Here is a 21471-nt window from a genome sequence, read left to right on the forward strand (position 1 = left end):
TTCCATGTGATCATGGCTCTATATAATACTGTGCGTTGCGTTGAATTCATTCTGGATTTGGGGACCGTAACAGAGACCCCTGGTGGTGGGTCTGGTGGGGTAAGTAGGTCTGATTGTGCAGTTCATTACACAGACAATTAGTAATTTTAAACACAAAGTTTCTCATAAAAACAACAATTGTTGCAGTCAATTTCTCCTATCCTTTGAACCAAGAGAGACTGACATGCATACGGTTGACCTTAGCCCTCTGTGTACATTGAAGGTCAAGACGTCCTTCTCTGTTCTGCCCATCTGCAGCTTTTCTAGATCCTTCTTTGCAGCACTTGACCATATCACAGGGAAATTGTCAAGATTAGATCAAACTAGAGCCTGCAGGACTTGGTTGATCTACTGTGGTGTCAAAAATACTGAGTATCTCTTTATCACAGACAGACCTCTCCCCATCTTTACAACAATTTAATCAATATGCCTTGACCATGTCAATTTAACCTCTTGGGGCTAGGTGGGACGCTAGCGTGCCACCTGTGGTGCACTCCATCAACAGCAGGTGCATTTCAAGAGCGGCAAATTTGAATCCAAATAAATGTCAAAATTCAAATTTTTCAAAAATACAACTATGTTACACCATTTGAAAGATAAACATCTCCTTAATCTAACCACGTTTTACGATTTCAAAAAGGTTTTACGGCGAAAGCATAAATTTAGAGTATGTTAGGACAGTACATTTACAAGAGTTGTGTGTAATGTTTTGTCAAGTCAAAGACAGGGTCACCAAAACCATAAAACCAGCTAAAATGATACACTAACCTTTTACAATCTCCATCAGATGACACTCCTAGGACATTATGTTAGACAATGCATGCATTTTTAGTTCTATCAAGTTCATATTTATATACAAAAACAGCGTTTTACTATGGCATTGATGTTGAGGAAATCGTTTCCTCCAATAACCGGCAGTCAAGTCAGCGTCACAAATTAAATAATTAAAATTAGAAAACATTGGTAAAATATTATATTGTCATTTAAAGAATTATAGATTTACATCTTTTGAACGCAATCAACTTGCCAGATTTAAAAATAACCTTACTGGGAAATCACACTTTGCAATAATCTGAGCACTGTGCCCAGAAAAATACGGCGTTCGCGATACAGACTAGACGTCATGTTGGGGAGATCTAAAATCGAAAATACTATGTAAATAATCCATTACCTTTGATTCTCTTCATCAGATGTCACTTCCAGGTATCACAGGTCCATAACGAATGTAGTTTTGTTCAAAAAAGCTCATCATTTATGTCCAAAAATCTCCGTCTCGTTAGCACATGATGTAAGCCAGCCGGACTTCTCGTCATGAACGAGGGGAAAAAATATATTTCCGTTCGTTCAAACATGTCAAACGTTGTATAGCATAAATCATTAGGGCCTTTTTAACCAGAACATGAATAATATTCAAGGTGGACGAATGCATAGCCTTTTATAACGTATTGGAACGAGGGTACCCAACATGAAGTAGCGCGCAGGTGTCTAATGGGACATCACCGTTCCATGGCTCTTGTTCGGTCAGATCTCCCTCCAGAAGACTCAAAACACTTTGTAAAGGCTGGTGACATCTAGTGGAAGCAATAGGAAGTGCCAAAATATTCCTAAACCCCTGTGTTTTTCAATGGGATAGGTTTAAAATCAATACAACACATCAGGTATCCACTTCCTGTCAGAAAATGTCTCAGGGTTTTGCCTGCCAAATGAGTTCTGTTATACTCACAGACACCATTCAAACAGTTTTGGAAACTTTAGAGTGTTTTCTATCCATATATAATAAGTATATGCATATTCTAGTTACTGGGTAGGATTAGTAACCAGATTAAATCGGGTACATTTTTTTTATCCAGACGTGCAAATGCTGCCCCCTAGACCCAACAGGTTAAAGTCTAAGCTGACACCAAGGAGTTTAGTCTCCTCAACTTGCTGAACAGCCACATCATTCATTTCCAATTTCAGTTGAGGTCTAGAACTTAGGGAATGATTTGTATGAAATACAAAGCTTTTAGTTTTAAATATGTTCAGGACTAGTTTATTACTAGCCACACATTCCAAACTTGACTGCAACTCTTGCAGGGTAGCAGTGATTTCACTAGCAGTAGATTCTGACATGTATAATGTTGAATCATCAGCGTACATAGAAAGACAGGCTTTGTTTAATGCTAGTGGTAGATCATTAGTAAAAATTTAACCTTGAAGGGCCAAGAGAGCTGCTTTGCGGAATACCACACTTTACATGTTTTACAAAGAAAAGCTTCCATTAAAGAAAACCCTCATTGTTCTATTGGATAGATATGTAGCTCTCAACCCATGATATGATAGAGGATTTAAAACCATAACACATACATTTTTCCAATAACAGATTATGGTCAATAATATCAAAGGCTGCACTGACATCTAACAATACAGCTCCCACAATATTCTTATTCTTATTTTTCAGCTAATCATCAGTCAATTGTTTCAGTGCAGTACATGTTGAGTGCCCTTCTCTATTAGCATGTTGAAAGTCTGCTGTTAATTTGTTCACAGAGAAATGGCATTCTATCTGGTCAAACCATTATTTTTCCAAGAATGCGCTAAGAGTCGGCAGCAAGTTGATTGGTCGGCTGTTAGAACCAGTAAAGGGCACTTCCCATTCTTGGGTAGCGGAATGATTTTATCTTCCCTCCAGGTCTGAGGACAAACACTTTTCTCCAGGCTCAGATTAAAGATATGACAAAAAAGAGTGGCAATATAGTCCACTACCGTCCTCAATAGCTTTCCATTTAAGATCCACTCTGGAGAAATCACTCTGACATTTCCTTCTTGCTAAAATTCTAATAGATCGTCTAATTTCAGTTTATGTGATAAAACAAGCAAGTATAATCCAGAAAATCTTTGTATTATCTAAACCGCTGTGAAATATATTTTCCATAACCAAAAGTAGTATTTTCAGCAGTTTAAAGCCTGTGTACAAAACAAAAAGTAAAAGTTGCAAAAACTAAACTTATGAACGGGAAGCATAGAAATAACGCACATAAAACAGATTTACCACTTCTTAGACTTGTTTTCAATGAGAATCACAGATCTATAACTCACATTTCTATGGGAATTTGGTTGGTTGTTCAAAAAATTACATATTGCAGCTTTAAGGTGGTTTCTCATTATTGATGATCTTCACAGAATTCAAATTTACAATGCTTCCATTCATTTTTAGGTATTTTATGCATGAATATGATGGCTCAGTTTCTTGTTGGCATTTCATGCCTAAGTTTGTGATGAATGAGCTTTCTGATTCAATGACAGGTGGAGCTGAATTAGTCTTTCTGTCCATTTAATTTAAAGAACTCCAAAGCTTTTTCCATCATATTTTATTTTTTTTGTACAGTTTACAGTTTATTCTTGTTTTTGATTTGTTCAGTCACATCATTTCTCAATATAAAGCAAGTTTGCCAATCAGCAGCCATAGAATTCACTACAAAAGGTCTTGTATAACGTCTTCTCTTAAAATGAGAATTTGTTCTTAACTGACATGCCTAGTTAAATAAAGGTAAAATAAAAAGTATATAAATAAATTATACACTATTTTAGGCCCTGCCTTTGGAACTTTAGCTTTCATGGATCTATCTACTACTGTGTGGATACAGCTTTAGAACAAAGTTCTGCAGCATTAGTAAAAATGTGATCAATAGATGTGGATGATTTAGTTCCTGTAGTGTTTGTAAACACACTGGTAGGTTGATTAATAATCTTAACCAGTTTACAGGCATTGGTTACAGTGAGGATCAAATTGTTTCATATGCTTTGTAAACAACAGGTGTAGACTAACAGTGAAAAGCTTACTTCCCAACAATGCAGAGAGAGAAAAAAAATTATAATAAAAAAGATAATAACACAAGGAATAAATGCACAATGAGTGCATTTGGCTATATACACGGGGTACAAGTACTGAGTCGAATTGCAGGGGTATGAGGTAATTGAGCTAGTAGATGGAGTATGTACATATGACTAGGCAACAAGATAGATAATAAGCAGCAGCGTATGTGATGAGTCAAAAGAGTTAGTCGAAAAAGGGGTCAATGCATATAGTAAGGGTAACTATTTTATTTAGTAGTCTTATGGCTTGAGGTTAGAAGCTGTTCAGGGACCTGTTGGTTCCAGACTGCATCAGTAACGCTTGCCGTGCAAAAGCAAAGAGAACGCTCTATGACTAGGGTGGCTGGAGTCTTTGACAATGTTTAGGGCATTCCTCTGACACCGCCTAATATAGACATCCTGGATGGCAAAGAGCTCGGCCCGAGTGATGTGCTAGGTCGTATGCCCTACCCTCTGTTGCACCTTGCGGTCTGCTGCCAAGCAGTTGCCATACCATTCGGTGATGGAACCAAAAACCAAATGTTTTTGCAATGCTGTGTCAATGGTGCAGATGTAGAAATGTTGGAGTATCTGAGGGCCCATGCCAAATCTTTTCAGCCTCCTAAGGGGGAAGAGGTGTTGTCATGCCTTCTTCCCAATTTTGTTGGTGTGTGTGGACCAAGTTAATTCCTTAGCGATGTGGACACGGAGGAACTTGAAGTTCTCGACCTGCTCCACTACAGCTCCATCGATGTGGGTGTGGGCGTGCTAGACCCCCCCATTTCCTTTAGTCCACAATCAGCTCCTTTGTTTTGCTGACTTTGAGGGAAAGGTTGTGCCAGGTCGTGGGAGTACAGGAGGGGACTAAGCATGCACCCCTAAGGGGCCCCCGTGTTGAGGGTCACAGTGGCGGATGTGTTGTTGCCTAACCTCACCAACCGGGGGCAGCCGGTCAGGAATTCTAGGATCCAGTTACAGGGAGCTGTTCCTCCTCTTGAGAGGACAGCTATTTTCAGGTCATCCAGAAAATAGACCTCTCTATTAATATCACATACACTATCAAGTATTGCACTTATTATCCAGATATTGACTGTTAGCATTTGGTGGCCTATAGCAGTACACGAAAATAAGATGTTTTAGGTGAGGAAAATGAACTTGAACAACACTTGAACAGCATTAGACATGATATCCTCTCTATGCTTTCCAGGAATATGGCTCTGATCATATACAGCAACACCTCCCACATAGGCATTCCTGTCTCTTCTGTAGATGTTACAGCTACTGCTGTATCATCAAAGGAATGATCTAAATGAGTCTCAGAGATGGCCAATATATGAATGTTATCTAATCTTAGAAAGATATAGATTTCATGAACCTTCTTTCTAAAGCTACATATATTAATATGGGCTATTGTAGGTCTTTCCTTGGTAGCTTATCAGAGACAGACATAATAAAAAAAATATAAAAAAAAAATGCATGAAAACAAGATTGTTTGACCGATAGTGTCAATCAATCAGGCACTTGTGAGTGTCAGTTGGTCTATGTGTAAGTGTGTGTGTGTGATGTGAGGCTGAAGCTATTGACCTGGAAGCTCTCTCACTACTCTCAGGCTTTTAGGAGGGAGGGTAGACAATTAGCCTGTGGTAGCGCATGTAAGCAATGTTCCCACACTCTCTGGCAGCTTTCATGGCTGGGAGAAGTTATTTCCGCCTCTGGTGCACAGTTTCCAAGTAGTCCTCGTTGAGGAAAATGTTGGTTCCTCTCAAGTTCTTAGCTTTCTCCAGAACAGCCATATTGTCTTTGAACCATAGGAACCTCCCCACTATCAGCCTTGGTCTGCCACTTGGGCCAGTTAAAGGTTTTCCAGTCCTGTGGGGTGCTCCACCTCAATCCTCTTATGAGCCATCTGCAACTTTTTGGTGATAATTTTCTACACTTTCTCCTCAGACTCCGTCAAGTTCTATTTCCCTTTTGGTAATTTAGCACATGCTATTATCCAGAGCGATTTACAGGAGCAACTAGGCTTTAGTGCTTTTCTCAAGTGCACAGACAGATTTTTCACCTAGTCGGCTCAGAGTCTCGAACTAGCGACCTTTCAGTTACTGGCCCAATGCTCTTAACAGCTAGGCTATCGGACGTTTTCATGTGGAGACTCCGGTATGCCATCCACAACAATTTTATTCTATCTAGATCAGGGATCATCAACTAGATTCAGCTGTGGGTGTCAAGGCTGGCTCAAGGAAGCAGGAGAGGTAGAGTCAAGCGCAGGAGACAGTAAATTCTTGAACACACTTTAATCCGTATGCACAAAAATAAAGACAGTCCAAACACGGCAGGGCAGAGCGCCAAACAGATGCCACGCTCCAAAACCCTTATAGACGTCAGAAATAGGGACGCAGCCCATAAATACCTCTGCGGTGATAAAACACAAAACAACCACAGGCAGAGGGAAAAAAACACACGTTCCTCAAGATACCACAAACCTGACAAGGAACATAATCACGCACAAACACAGACATACCTCGCTAAACTAAATAACCCCCCCTACCAATAACTAAACCAAAACAGGTGCGTGCCTACCTAGACCTAACCAACATAAAGTGAAACAAAAAGGATCGATGGCAGCTAGTAGGCCGGTGACGACGACCGCCGAGCGCCGCCCGGTCGAGGAGGGGCGCCACCATCCGTCGGTGTCGTGACAATGGGACATAACATTTTGACTAAAACGTAATCATTTCCAACCTTGCTTACATTTGTATGTGATCACGTCTCTGTATTATGCATGGGAATACTTGGGAACAGATTTCTTAAATTAAAATCACTTGGAGCTGATTTCCTAGTGTTTTTAGTCTTTTATGCCCAACAATAAAAATGTTTACTTGGATGGCCGAATAAATCCAGTGGGCTGCTAGTTGGGGAACCGTGCTCTAGATGATCTGTTTTACTTGTCAATAATGATTGACAGACTGTGCTGATGTTATCTCTTGTGGATTTATAGCTTGCTGCCATCTTACCACAATCCTCTTTCAGGACATCCACCTCTCCCTGGGAGAACTGCACGCTGTTCTCTAGTCAGATCGTCCATTCTTTTGTTAGTTGAACACCCCATTATTTATGTAAAGGTGCAATTATCTGAGTACATTCACCAGTTAAATTTACATAAATGTAATCGAAAATATAATATAATATAATGCAATCCCCAAAAGTAATAATTCATCATGAGAGGGCCAAAAACAATAAGTAGTAATGCTGCATACTCGAAGAAAGGTTAAACCACACCTTTCTGGTGGAAGGGCCCTGAACTGAGCCTGGTGTAGGGGTGGAGGTGCGTGAGCCCCTTGACCTTGTTCCTGCCCATGGTGAGTTGTGGACAGTTCAGTAAAATAATCCCCCACAGGCGAATGGACCTTTCTCAGGCGATTTGCATGCCAGCAGGATCCATCCTGAAGTTGGAATGTTGCAGGCCCTGAGGGGATGGACCACAATGAGGAGAGCTTGTTCCGATGTTTGTCAGTCCTGATCCTGGTTGTTTCACTCTGTGAGATGTGTCATAACGTTGTTTCCTCCATTGCTGTGCCGCTCCAACATAGGCTTGCCTTCCTGCGTCAGGATTGTTCTTTTGTTGGCAAAGGGAGTTTCAGTTCCCTGCCAATCATTAGAGAGGCAGGAGACACCCCAGTTGGGGAGTGCATGGCAGCCCTGATGTGGAGTAGTGTAAGGCACAGAGCCACATCAAAAGGTCATCCCTCAGTCAAGTAGGCCCGTATTCCTTCCTTCAGGGTCCTGTTCAAGTGTTCCACCCCCTATTACTTGAGGGTGGTACACAGCCGTCAGGATGTGCTTGATGGATTGCTTTTCAAGGTACACAGACAGATCATTCGAGACAAACTGGGGGTCATTGTCTATTGCAATGGTGCTGGGAAACCCCCACTAACAGAACAGCTTATCCAGTGTTTGGATGGTCATCTGTGAAGTGGAAGAGGACAACGGTATGGCTTCTGCCCATTTTGAATGCAAATCATAAATGACCCGTAGGTATTTTACGTGTGATGGGGCCCAATGCAACTCTCCACAGATATCCTCCTCCAGGTGGTCCCAGGAAGACTTTGGCCATTCTACTGGTGTCAAGGGTGCAGAAGTGGGTCTGCCCGATAGCCCCCTCATCAGGCATGCTGTGCAATCCTTTATAAGGGACTCAATGTCTCTGTCAATATTTTGCCACCAGACCGTGTCCCTGCATCGTTGCTTCACCTTAATGATGCAAAGGTGCCCCTCATCCATGCAAAGTACTCGCGCTTTCAGGACCTCTGGAATCAGTGTACAATGTATTTTGGCGATTCACACTTCCTCCCAGCATGAGAGCTCATCTCTCACCCTGTAGAATGGCAGTAGGTCTCCATCCACCATAGCAGGCCATCCTTCCCTGATGTAGTTGTGAAGCCTTGTGAGCATCTTGTCATTCTGTGATGGCTGTCTGAGTTCCTGCATTGTGACTGTAGCTTCCAGTTAGGCCATGTAGCATGTGGATACAGTTTTTGTCATCCCCCTCTGTTGCCATGCACACCATTGCTGTAGGTGAGATTGCCCTGGACAGCAGGTCAGCCACAACATTGAGGCATCCCGGGGTGAACTCAAGATCTAAATTGTACTGGTTCAGATGGTCTGCCCATCTGAAAAGCTGTAGAGGCTTGTGTCCGGAGCCCTGTGAGGCCAGCAGCGCTGTGAGGGCTTGATGGTCTTGTCATAGATGGAATAGTCTGCCGTACAAGTACAAATGCCAGCACTTGCACACCCACATGCAAGCCGCTCTCCCACAGGGTATTTTTGTTCAGTCGGAGACAAGGCCCGTGAGGCAAAATCCACACCTCTACGCAGTTGAGACAAAGCAGCTCCAAGGGCGAGTGTCGAGGCATTACAGGTGACAATCGTTTGTGCTGATGTGTCGAAGTGAGCCAGCGTTGGGGTCGATGTGAGGTAAACCTTGAGCTCCTGCACAACATCCTGACAGTCCTGAGTCCATGTCCATGGTGCATCTTTTTCAGAAGCCGTCGAAGAGGAGAGGTTGTCTCAGTGTAGTTTAGCAGAAACCATATGTAGTATGTTGCCATGCCAAGGAATGATGCCAGCTGTGCTGCGGGCTGAGGCTCAGGCAAGGTGAGAATGGCATCCACATGAGACAGGATGATGCCCTGGCTGGAGAGACTGTATCCAAGGAACTCAACGTCTGACACCTCGAACACACACTTTTCAGTGTTGAGTCTGACCCCGTTCTCGAAGAGCTGACAAAACACCTGCTGCAGGCGAGAATTGTGCTCTGTCTGTGATGCACCGTGTACCACAAGGTCATCCAGATAGATTGACACTCCAAGGATGACTGCCAGGAGAAGAGTCGTAATCTTCTGGAACAGCTGTGAGTCCGAATGATATATGTTTGTACCTGAACAGCCCCCAGTGTGTTATGAACGCAGGGAGACCTTTACTCTCATGTGCAAGGGGAACCTGAATACTGTGGACCCATAAAAATGTGTTGTGAGCTCCTCAGCAATTGGTACCGGGTACTTGTCGGGGATAAACACTTTGTTCACAGCCCTGAGGTCCATGCAGATCCGAAGATCGCCATTCTTTTGGCGCAACGACCAAGTTTGAAACCCATGGCGAGGCAGCAATGGGCTCGGTGATGTCATCCTTGTAAATGGGCTCCTGAAGGATAAGCGGAACCCTCCGCAATGACTGGATTATTGGCTGGACCTCTTTGTTGACTGTAGGCAGATGGATGAAACCTCTGAGGTAACCTAGCCCCTCAAACAGTTGTGAGTACTCCATAAACACTGGTGTGGGCAAGTGCTGCACATGTGCACCAGTTGAATCTTGAACCCTAGGCCTTGAAAAATGTCCAGTCCCAGGATGTTAGCGCCATCTGTTGCAACGTAGAACCGGTGGGTTTGTTGTTATAACAGACTGGCAGTGAGACAGTCCTAATGATTGAGATCGGTGTGTGGTTGAAGCTGTAGAGGGATCTGAGAAGTGTTTGTTCAAAAGTGACACTTTTGCTTCGGTGTCAATCACCAGTGAGGTTTTCACACCCTCAATGTAGCAGTCACATTGCCGCCCATGTTCACCTCCAGCGGGCCGTGCTGCGCCAGAAATCCAGCGCAGACCATCACCGCAGTGAGGCCCAGATGTTCGCACTGGGTCTGAGTCTCGACCCGAAACCTGCCCCTACGCCTGCCCTGCCGGAAGCTGGGTCCGCGGTTTGTGGGGCCATTTAACCTCTTACATCTAGACGTTCCGCTAGCGCAACACCTGCTCCAATATCCAATGATAGGCGTGGCGCGAATTACAAATTCCTCAAAAATACAAAAACTTCAATTTTCAAACATATGACTATTTTACAGCTATTTAAAGACAAGACTCTCGTTAATCTAACCACACTGTCCGATTTCAAAAAGGCTTTACAACGAAAGCAAAACATTAGATTATGTCAGCAGAGTACCAAGCCAGAAATAATCAGACACCAATTTTTCAAGCTAGCATATAATGTCACAAAAACCCAGAAGACAGCTAAATGCAGCACTAACCTTTGATGATCTTCATCAGATGACAACCCTAGGACATTATGTTATACAATACATGCATGTTTTGTTCAATCAAGTTCATATTTATATCAAAAACCAGCTTTTTACATTAGCATGTGACGTTCAGAACTAGCATACCGCAAACTTCCGGGAATTCGCTAAGAATTTACTAAATTACTCACGATAAACGTTCACAAAAAGCATAACAATTATTTTAAGAATTATAGATACAGAACTCCTCTATGCACTCGATATGTCCGATTTTAAAATAGCTTTTTGGTGAAAGCACATTTTGCAATATTCTAAGTACATAGCCCAGGCATCACGGGCTAGCTATTTAGACACCCGGCAAGTTTAGCACTCACCAATATCAGGTTTACTATTATAAAAGTTTGATTACCTTTTGTTGTCTTCGTCAGAATGCACTCCCAGGACTGCTACTTCAATAACAAATGTTGGTTTGGTCCAAAATAATCCATCGTTATATCCGAATAGCGGCGTTTTGTTCGTGCGTCCCAGACACTATCTGAAATGGTAAATCAGGGTCGTGCGCATGGCGCAATTCGTGACAAAAAAATTCTAAATATTCCATTACCGTACTTCGAAGCATGTCAACCGCTGTTTAAAATCCATTTTTATGCAATTTTTCTCGTAAAAAAGCGATAATTTTCCGACCGGGAATGTCCATTTAGCTAAACAGAGGAAAGTAAACAAAGCTTTCGGTCGATGCGGGCACGAGACTGAGTCTCACAGTACTGTAACCAGCCACTACCCAAACGGTACTTTTTTTCAGCCAGAGCCTGCAAAGCCACGATTCAGCTTTTTACCGCCTTCTGAGACCCTATGGCAGCCGTAGGAAGTGTCACGGGACAGCTAAGATCCTCACTCTTCAATAAACAGAGACAAGAAGAACGACACCTTGTCAGACAGGCCACTTCCTGCATGAAATCTTCTCAGGTTTTTGCCTGCCATATGAGTTCTGTTATACTCACAGACACCATTCAAACAGTTTTAGAAACTTTAGGGTGTTTTCTATCCATATGTAATAAGTATATGCATATTCTAGTTACTGGGTAGGAGTGGTGACCAGATTAAATCGGGTACGTTTTTTATCCGGCGGTGTAAATACTGCCCCCTAGCCCTAACAGGTTAACATCAGTACATAGCATCTCAACATATTCCAAATAGGTTTATCCTTATTCATCAATTGTGTACAACCATTTAGATGTAAGTCCCATAGCTGAGGCTATTATATAAACATTATTATGGTAATATGGCAATATTGTCTCTCATGGGTTTCACAAAATTGTACCAAGTGGACCAGTTCGTAGCTGGATTCTTCACCGATCTTTTATACGTTCTCCAGAACATAAATGTTGTTCGGTTCTCCAATCCTGAGAGGTGGAAGAATCCTTTGTTCTCTATACGAAACCCACTCTGTCTCAAAACTGTGGCCTGTTAGGCAGGACATTCCCTTTGGAATTCACGACCGCCTTCACACAGCCTTGTGACAGAAGTATAGAGGTCGGGTGATGGTGCATAGAAAACCCAGAGGGCAACGTCATGACACATGTCTCCTCCGCACGCCTGAACCATTCATCTACCGCAGGAGCCTCGGTCTGACTCTGATGCCAAGGAACCGGCTGGTACCCCAGTACGCACTGGAAGGGGGAGAGGTTAGTGGAGGAGTGGTGGAGCGAGTTCTGAGCCATCTCGGCCCAGGGCACGAACGCCGCCCACTCCCCCGGCCGGTCCTGGCAATAAGACCATAGAAACCTGCCCACATCCTGGTTCACTCTCTCCACCTGCCCATTACTCTCGGGATGAAACCCCGAGGTAAGGCTGATTGAGACCCCCAGACGTTCCATGAACGCCTTCCAGACCCTCGAAATGAACTGGGGACCTCAATCAGACACTATATCCTCAGGTACCCCGTAGTGCCGGAAGACGTGCGTAAACAAGGCCTCCGCAGTCTGTAGGGCTGTAGGGAGACCGGGCAGAGGGAGGAGATGGCAGGACTTAGAGAACCGATCCACAACGACCAGGATCGTGGTGTTGATAAGAAATTCCACCGACAGGTGCGACCAAGACCGCTGTGGAACGGGTAAGGGGTGTAGCTTCCCTCTGGGCAGGTGCCTAGGAGCCTTACACTGGGCGCACACCGAGCAGGAGGAGACATAAACCCTCACGTCCTTGGCCAAGGTAGGCCACCATTACTTCCCAACCAAACAGCGCACCGTCTAACCGATCCCAGGATGACCAGAGGAGGGTGACGTGTGGGCCCAGTAGATCAACCAGTCATGGACAGCAGACGGAGCGTACAGACGCCCAGCGGGACACTGGAGGGGAGCGGGCTCTGCATGTAACGCCTGCTCAATGTCCGCATCCAGCTCCCACACTACCAGCGCTACCAGGCAGGAGGCCAGGAGTATGGGAGTATGATCCATGGGCCGCTCCTCTGTGTCATACAGCCGGGACAGTGTGTCTGCCTTCACATTTTGGGAACCTGGTCTGTAGGAAAGGGTGAAAACAAAATGGGTAAAAAACATGGCCCACCTTGCCTGACGAGGATTCAGTCTCCTCGCTGCCCGGATGTACTCCAGGTTGCGGTGGTCAGTCCAGAAGAGAAAAGGGTGTTTATCTCCCTCAACCCAATGTCTCCACGCCTTCAAAGCCTTGACCACAGCCAACAGCTCCCGGTCCCCCACATCATAGTTTCGCTCCGCCGGGCTGAGCTTCCTCGAGAAGAAGGCACGGGGCGGAGCTTCGGTGGCGTCCCCGAGCACTGAGAGAGCACGGCTCCTATCCCAGCCTCAGACGCGTCCACCTCCACTATGAACGCCAAAGAGGGATCCGGATGGGCCAGCACGGGAGCCGAGGTAAATCGACCTCTTAGGTGACCAAAAGCCCTGTCCGCCTCAGCCGACCACCGCAAACTTACCAGTCCCCCCTTCAGCAGTGAGGTAATGGGAGCCGCTACCTGATCAAAACCCCGGATAAATCTCCGGTAGTAATTGGCAAACCCTAGAAACTGCTGCACCTCCTTTACCGTGGTCGGGGTCGGCCAATTACGCATGGCTGAAATGCGGTCACTCTCCATCTCAACCCCTGAGGTGGAAATGCGTTACCCTAGGAAGGAGATGGACTGTTGGAAGAACAGGCATTTCTTAGCCTTGACATACAGGTCATGCTCCAGCAGACGACCAAGCACCCTGCACCCCAGGGATACATGCTCGGTGCGTGTAGCGGACTATATCAGAATGTCATCAATATACACCACTACACCCTGCCTGTGCAGGCACCTGAAAACCTCGTCTACAAAGGCTTGGAAGACTGATGGAGCATTCATCAACCCGTACTGCATGACGAGGTACCTCATAATGGCCTGAGGTAGTACTGAAAGCCGTCTTCCACTCGTCTCCCTCCCGGATACGCACCAGGTTGTAAGCGCTCCTGAGATCTAATGTGGTGAAGAAGCACGCCCCATGCATTGACTCAATCACTGTGGCTATGAGAGGTAGCGGGTAACTGTACCTCACAGTGATTGGTTTAGACATCGATAGTCAATACACGGGCGTAGACCTCCCTCCTTCTTCAAAAAAAAGAAACTCGAGGAGGCTGGTGAAGTGGAGGACCGAATGTATCCCTGACGCAGGGATTCGGAGACCAATGTTTCCATAGCCGCCGTCTCCGCCTGTGACAGGGGATACACGTGACTCCTGGGAAGTGTGGCGTCTACCAGGAGATTTATCACACAATCCCCTCATCGATGGGGTGGTAATTGAGTCGCCTTCTTTTTGGAGAAGGCGAAAGCCAAATCGGCATATTTAGGGGGGATGCGCACGGTGGAGACCTGGTCTGGACTTTCCACTGTAGTAGCACCAACGGAAACCCCTAAACACCTCCCCAAGCACTCCCGTGACCACCCCGTGAGAGCCCTCTGTTGCCATGAAATGGTGGGGTCATGACGAGCTAACCAGAGAAGGCCAAGTTCCACGGGAAACGCAGGAGAGTCAATGAGGAAGAGACTGATTCTCTCCTCGTGACCCCCCTGCGTCACCATGCCCATGGGAGTGGTGGCCTCCCTAATCAACCCGGACCGTAATGGTCGACTGTCCGAAGCTAGAACTGGGATTGGCCTAACCACTGGAACAATAGGGATCCCTAAACTATGGGCGAATGCTCTGTCAATAAAATTCCCAGCCGCGCCTGAATCGACAAGCGCCTTATGCTGGGAATGCGGGGAAAACTCAGGAAGTTTTACATGCACAAACAGGTGTACAACAGAGGGCTCTGGATGAGAGTGGTGCAGGCTCACCTGGGGTGGCGCCAGAGTGCCCTGCCTGCTGCCTCGACCCCCAGAGGAACCAACCCGGCACCGACCGGCAGTGTGACCTCTGCGGCACAGATGTGCACGTGAAGGCCCCTCCTCCGGCCTCCCTGAGCGCAGTACCTCCCAGCTCCATAGGCACTGGAGCGGTGGTGCTGGGAAAGGGAACCGACAGAGCCCTCCCTGGACATCCGCGGGTGACCAGCAGGTTATCCAACCGAATGGACAGGTCCACCAGCTGGTCGAAGGTGAGGATGGTTACCCTGCAGGCCAACTCCCGATGGACATCCTCGCGCAGGCTGCAGCGGTAGTGGTCGATAAGGGCCCTGACGTTCCATCCCGCTCCGGCGGCCAGGGTCCGAAATTCCAGGGCGAACTCCTGGGCGCTCCTCATCCCCTGCCTCAGGTGGAAGAGGCGTTCACCCGCCGCTCTACCCTCGGGCAGGTGGTCGAAGACTGCCCGGAAGCGGCGGGTGAACTCCTCGAAGTGGTCCAATGCCGCATCTCCTTCTCCCCACACGGCGTTAGCCCAATCCAGAGCTCTCCCCGAGAGGCACGAGACGAGGGCGGACACCCTCTCCCTTCCCGAGGGAGCCGGGTAAACGGTGGCCAGGTATAGGTCCAGCTGTAGTAGGAAACCCTGGCAGCGTGCCGCCGTCCCATCATATTCCCTGGGAAGAGCGAGACGCATCCGACTGGGAACGGGTACAGGAGGGACGAGTAGTGGAAACCCCTGTTGTGCTGGTGGAGGCGCTGGAGGGACTCTCTGTCTCTCCCAGCAGTCCATGGTCTGGACGACGTGGTCCATCACGGCGCCTTGATGTTGCAGCATCACCGCGTGCTCTCTGACGCGCTCCTCGACCCCTACAACCGGGGTACCTGCTCCTGCTGACTCCATGGTAGGTGTGTAATTCTGTCAGGAGTGTGCACAACTGGTTAAGCTCTTGCATCTAGACGTTCCGCTAGCGGAACACCTAGCCAACAGCCAATGGCATCGCATGGCGCAAAATACAAAACCAACTAAAATACCACAATTCAATTTTCTCAAACAATCAACTATTTTACACCATTTTAAAGATAAGACTCTCGTTAACCTCTTACATCTAGACGTTCCGCTAGCGGAACACCTGCTCCAATATCCAATGATAGGCGTGGCACGAAATACAAACTCCTCAAAAATCCGAAATCTTTCATTTTTCAAACATATTATTTTACACCATTTTAAAGATAAGACTCTCCTTTATCTAACTACACTGTCCGATTTCAAAAAGGCTTTACAGCGAAAGCAAAACATTAGATTATGTCAGCAGAGTACCCAGCCAGAAATAATCAGACACCCATTTTTCAAGCTAGCATATAATGTCACAAAAAACAAAACCACAGCTAAATGCAGCACTAACCTTTGATGATCTTCATCAGATGACACTCCTAGGACATTATGTTATACAATACATGCATGTTTTGTTCAATCAAGTTCATATTTATATCAAAAACAAGCTTTTTACATTAGCATGTGACGTTCAGAACTAGCATTCCCACCGAACACTTCCGGTGAATTTACTCAATTTCTCACGATAAACGTTCACAAAAAACATAACAATTATTTTGTGTCCGATTTTAAACTAGCTTTTCGGTGAAAGCACATTTTGCAATATTCTGAGTAGATAGCTCGCCATCACGGGCTAGCTATTTTGACACCCACCAAGTTTGGTACTCACCAAACTCAGATTTACTATAAGAAAAATTGGATTACCTTTGCTGTTCTTCGTCAGAATGCACTCCCAGGACTTCTACTTCAATAACAAATGTTGGTTTGGTTCCAAATAATCCATAGTTATATCCAAATAGTGGCGTTTTGTTGTGCGTTCAAGACACTATCCGATGGGTAAAGAAGGGTGACGCGCCCGGCGCGTTTCGTGACAAAAAAATTCAAAAAATTCCATTACCGTACTTCGAAGCATGTCCGATTTTAAAATAGCTTTTCGGTGAAAGCAAATTTTGCAATATTCTGAGTAGATAGCTCGTCATCACGGGCTAGCTATTTTGACACCCACCAAGTTTGGTACTCACCAAACTCAGATTTACTATAAGAAAAATGTGATTACCTTTGCTGTTCTTCGTCAGAATGCCCTCCCAGGACTTCTACTTCAATAACAAATGTTGGTTTGGTTCCAAATAATCCATAGTTATATCCAAATAGCGGTGTTTTGTTGTGCGTTCAAGACACTATCCGAAGGGTAAATAAGGGTGATGCGCCCGGCGCGTTTCGTGACAAAAGATTTCAAAATATTCCATTACCGTTCTTCAAAGCATGTCAAACGCTGTTTAAAATCAATTTTAATGCGATTTTTCTCGTAAAAAAGTGATAACATTCCGACCGGGAGTCGTTGTTTTCATTCAAAGACTGAAAATAAAAACATGGAGTCGTCTCGTGCACGTGCGCACCAGTCTCATTGTTCTCAGATCGACCACTTACCAAATGCGTTACTGTTTTTCAGCCATGGCCTGCAAAGTCATCATTCAACGTTCTGGCGCCTTCTGAGAGCCTATGGGAGCGTTAGAAAATGTCACGTTACAGCAGAGATCCCCTGTTTTGGATAGAGATGATCAAGAAGGCCAAGAAATGGTCAGAGAGGGTGCTTCCTGTTTGGAATCTTCTCAGGTTTTGGCCTTCTAAATGAGTTCTGTTATACTCACAGACACCATTCAAACAGTTTTAGAAACTTTGGAGTGTTTTCTATCCAAAGCTAATAATTATATGCATATTCTAGTTTCTGGGCAGGAGTAATAATCAGATTAAATCGGGTACGTTTTTTTATCCGGCCGTGAAAATACTGCCCCCTAGCCATAACAAGTTAATCTAACCACATTGTCCGATTTCAAAAAGGCTTTACAGCGAAAGCAAAACATTAGATTATGTCAGGAGAGTACCCTCCCAAAAATAATCACACAGCCATTTTCAAAGCAAGCATATATGTCACAAAAACCAAAACCACAGCTAAATGCAGCACTAACCTTTGATGATCTTCATCAGATGACACTCCTAGGACATTATGTTATACAATACATGCATATTTTGTTCAATCAAGTTCATATTTATATCAAAAACCAGCTTTTTACATTAGCATGTGATGTTCAGAACTAGCATACCCACCGATAACTTCCGGTGAATTTACTAAATTACTCATGATAAAAGTTGACAAAATACATAACAATTATTTTAAGAATTATAGATACAGAACTCCTTTATGCAATCGCTATGTCCGATTTTAAAATAGCTTTTCGGCGAAAGCACATTTTGCAATATTCTGACTACATAGTTCGGCCATCAAGGCTAGCTATTCAGACCCGCCAACGTCGGGGCAGCCTAAACTCAGAATTACTATTAGAAAAATTGGATTACCTTTGCTGTTCTTCATCAGAATGCACTGCCAGGACTTCTACTTCAACAACAAATGTTGTTTTGGTTCCAAATAATCCATAGTTATATCCAAATAACTCCGTTTTGTTCGTGCCTTCAGGTCACTATCCAAAGTGTAACGCGCGAGCGTATTTCGTGACAAAAAAAATTCAAAATATTCCATTACCGTACTTAGAAGCATGTCAAACGCTGTTTAAAATCTATTTTTGTTCTATTTTTCTCGTAAAATAGCGATAATATTCCAACCGGGCAACGTTGTATTCATTCAAAGAGTGAAAGAAAAAAAATTGTGAGGTCTCGTGAACGCGCACTGTCCCCAGGCAGTCCACTGACAAACAGAGCTCCTATACTTTGCCCAGAGACAGCAGACACCCCAATCCACTTTCTGGCAGCTTTAGAGAGCCAATGGAAGCCTTAGAAAGTATCACGTAACAGCACAGATACTGTAATTTCGATATAGAGGCAATAGAAGGACCACAAATGGTCAGACAGACTTCCTGCTTGGAATCTTACATTTACATTTACGTCATTTAGCAGACGCTCTTATCCAGAGCGACTTACAGATTGGTGCATTCACCTTATGATATCCAGTGGAACAACCACTTTACAATAGTACATCTAGATCTTTTTTTGCGGGGGGTGGGGGGGGGGTGGTTAGAAGGATTACTTTATCCTATCCCAGGTATTCCTTAAAGAGGTGGGGTTTCAGGTGTCTACGGAAGGTGGTGATTAAGTCCGCTGTCCTGGCGTTGTGAGGGAGCTTGTTCCAACATTGGGGTGCCAGAGCAGCGAACAGTTTTGACTGGGCTGAGCGGGAACTGTGCTTCCGCAGAGGTAGGGGGGCCAGCGGTGGATGAACGCAGTGCCCTTGTTTGGGTGTAGGGCCTGATCAGAGCCTGAAGGTATGGAGGTGCCGTTCCCCTCACAGCTCCGTAGGCAAGCACCATGGTCTTGTAGCAGATGCGAGCTTCAACTGGAAGCCAGTGGAGTGTGCGGAGGAGCAGGGTGACGTGAGAGAACTTGGGAAGGTTGAACACCAGACGGGCTGCGGCGTTCTGGATGAGTTGTAGGGGTTTAATGGCACAGGCAGGGAGCCCCGCCAACAGCGAGTTGCAGTAATCCAGACGGGAGATGATAAGTGCCTGGATTAGGACCTGCGCCGCTTCCTGTGTAAGGCAGGGTCGTACTCTGCGAATGTTGTATAGCATGAACCTACAGGATGATGTTAGCGGATAACGACAGGGTCATGCCGAGGCTCTTAGCACTCTGGGAGGAGGACACAATGGATTTGTCCATCTTCTCAGGTTTTTGCCTGCCATATGAGTTCGGTTATACTCACAGACACCATTCAAACAGTTTTAGAAATTTAGAGTGTTTTCTATCCAAATCTACTAATAATATGCATATTCTCGTTTCTGGGCAAGAGTAGTAACCAGTTTAAATCGGGTATGTTTTTTATCCGGCCGTGAAAATACTGCCCCCTATCACAAACAGGTTAACTGAAGTCAGGTGCAGGAGAGCAGAGATGAGTGAACAGGCACATTTTATTTGGCAGAAGGAAAACAGTCAGACGCAACTGTGTAACGACACTCCCGCCAAAGGCAAAAGTGAATAGCGCACTCGTCACACAAATAATGTACAGCATACAATACCACAGGTTCCAAACAAGACCCGGTGAAAAACCAGCATGAAGCGTCACACATGACACGTAACGAGCAATTACACACACAGACATGGGGGAATAGAGGATAATATACATGTAGAGTGATGAGGGGATGTAAAACAGCTGTGCGGAAAAACAAGACAAAACAAATGGAAAATGAAAGGTGGAACGGTGATGGCTAGAAGACCGGTGACGTTGACCGCCGAGCGCCGCCTGAACAAGGAGAGGAGCCGACTTCGGCGGGAGTCGTGACACTTAGCTAGTATCTTCATGTTAAAAAGCTAATTTACTATCTAAGTTGACATGACCAGTTATTGAGATATTCCATTTTCACTATTGTGAGGTAAACTCAGAGTTCGGGAGGCGGTCTAGATGTTGAAATCCAATCCTTCAAACAGCGTTAGCTATAATGTCTCAGTTCTTATGTGGAATACGATTTATTATGGAATTGAGATAATTCACTTCCCGTTACATGGCCGTGAGTCCCGTCCGGCTGTCTCCGACTTCTTCTGGCTGTCCTATCCTCGGACTTGCGTGGTGATTGTACCCAGGAAACAACAGACGGATGTCGGATACCCCGCCTCTGCTACTCGCTGTAGTCACTGTCTCCACCGACGAGCGAGAGAGAGAGAGAGAGAGAGAGAGAGAGGGAGAGAGAGAGATGTCTAGATCACTCTGTAATCTGCCATTCATATGACTATTTTTACCCTGCCTCCAAGGGGCTGGGGTGGAGGGAGGGGAAAATGGGGAGGAAAGGAGAGAGGATAGGAGGGAGGGAAGGACAGGGGGCTGCTGAGGGGAGAACGGCTCATAATAATGTCCGTAACGGAGCAAATGGAATGGCATCAAACACATGGAAACCATGTGTTTGATGTATTTGTTACTATTCCACTCATTCTGCTCCAGTCCTTACCACGAGCCTGTTCTCCCCAATTAAGGTGCCACCAACCTCCTGTGGAGGGAAGGTGTTTTTGATGCATTTCTCTGTCAGATGTATTTTTCTATTACACCGATGATACGCTTCACTCTCTGCACATCGCAGATAGAGTTCTCTCATACTGTATAGACCTTACTTCCAGCTGCTACATATTTCACTGTACTCCTCCTCTCCTACGCCTCTCCCCTCCTCTCTCTATCCCCTCTCCCTCTCATTTCACCTTTCCTCCCTTATACAGTACCTTACCTCCAGCTGCTGTCTCTCTTTCTCTCCCTATCTCTCCCTCTCCTCCTCTCCTGCCTCTATCATACTGCATGGACATTACTGCATCAGTATAACACGGTAATGTTGTGTTTTTATGTATTGCAATAATGAACAGCTTTGCTTATAAATGTCCATATCATGCTGACAATGTCAAATACAATGTTACCAGGGTAGCTAACTCTGTATTGTGCCTTTTTCTTTCTATTGTAGAAAATGATCACACAGCCTACAAATACCTCTTTTAGTGTTTAATAACAGGAATCCCTTTAAGTAAAGCAAACAAAAACACATGAATAGTGCTTTATAAAGCTTTATAATACATGATAAGCTATTGTTAAATGGTTTTATAGAGCCTAACGTGTGCAATAATCATATTGTCTGTGTTTTCAAACGAGTATGCTGTAATAG

Source organism: Salmo salar, chromosome ssa01 (assembly GCF_905237065.1).
Source record: "Salmo salar chromosome ssa01, Ssal_v3.1, whole genome shotgun sequence".
Lineage (NCBI taxonomy): Eukaryota > Metazoa > Chordata > Actinopteri > Salmoniformes > Salmonidae > Salmo > Salmo salar.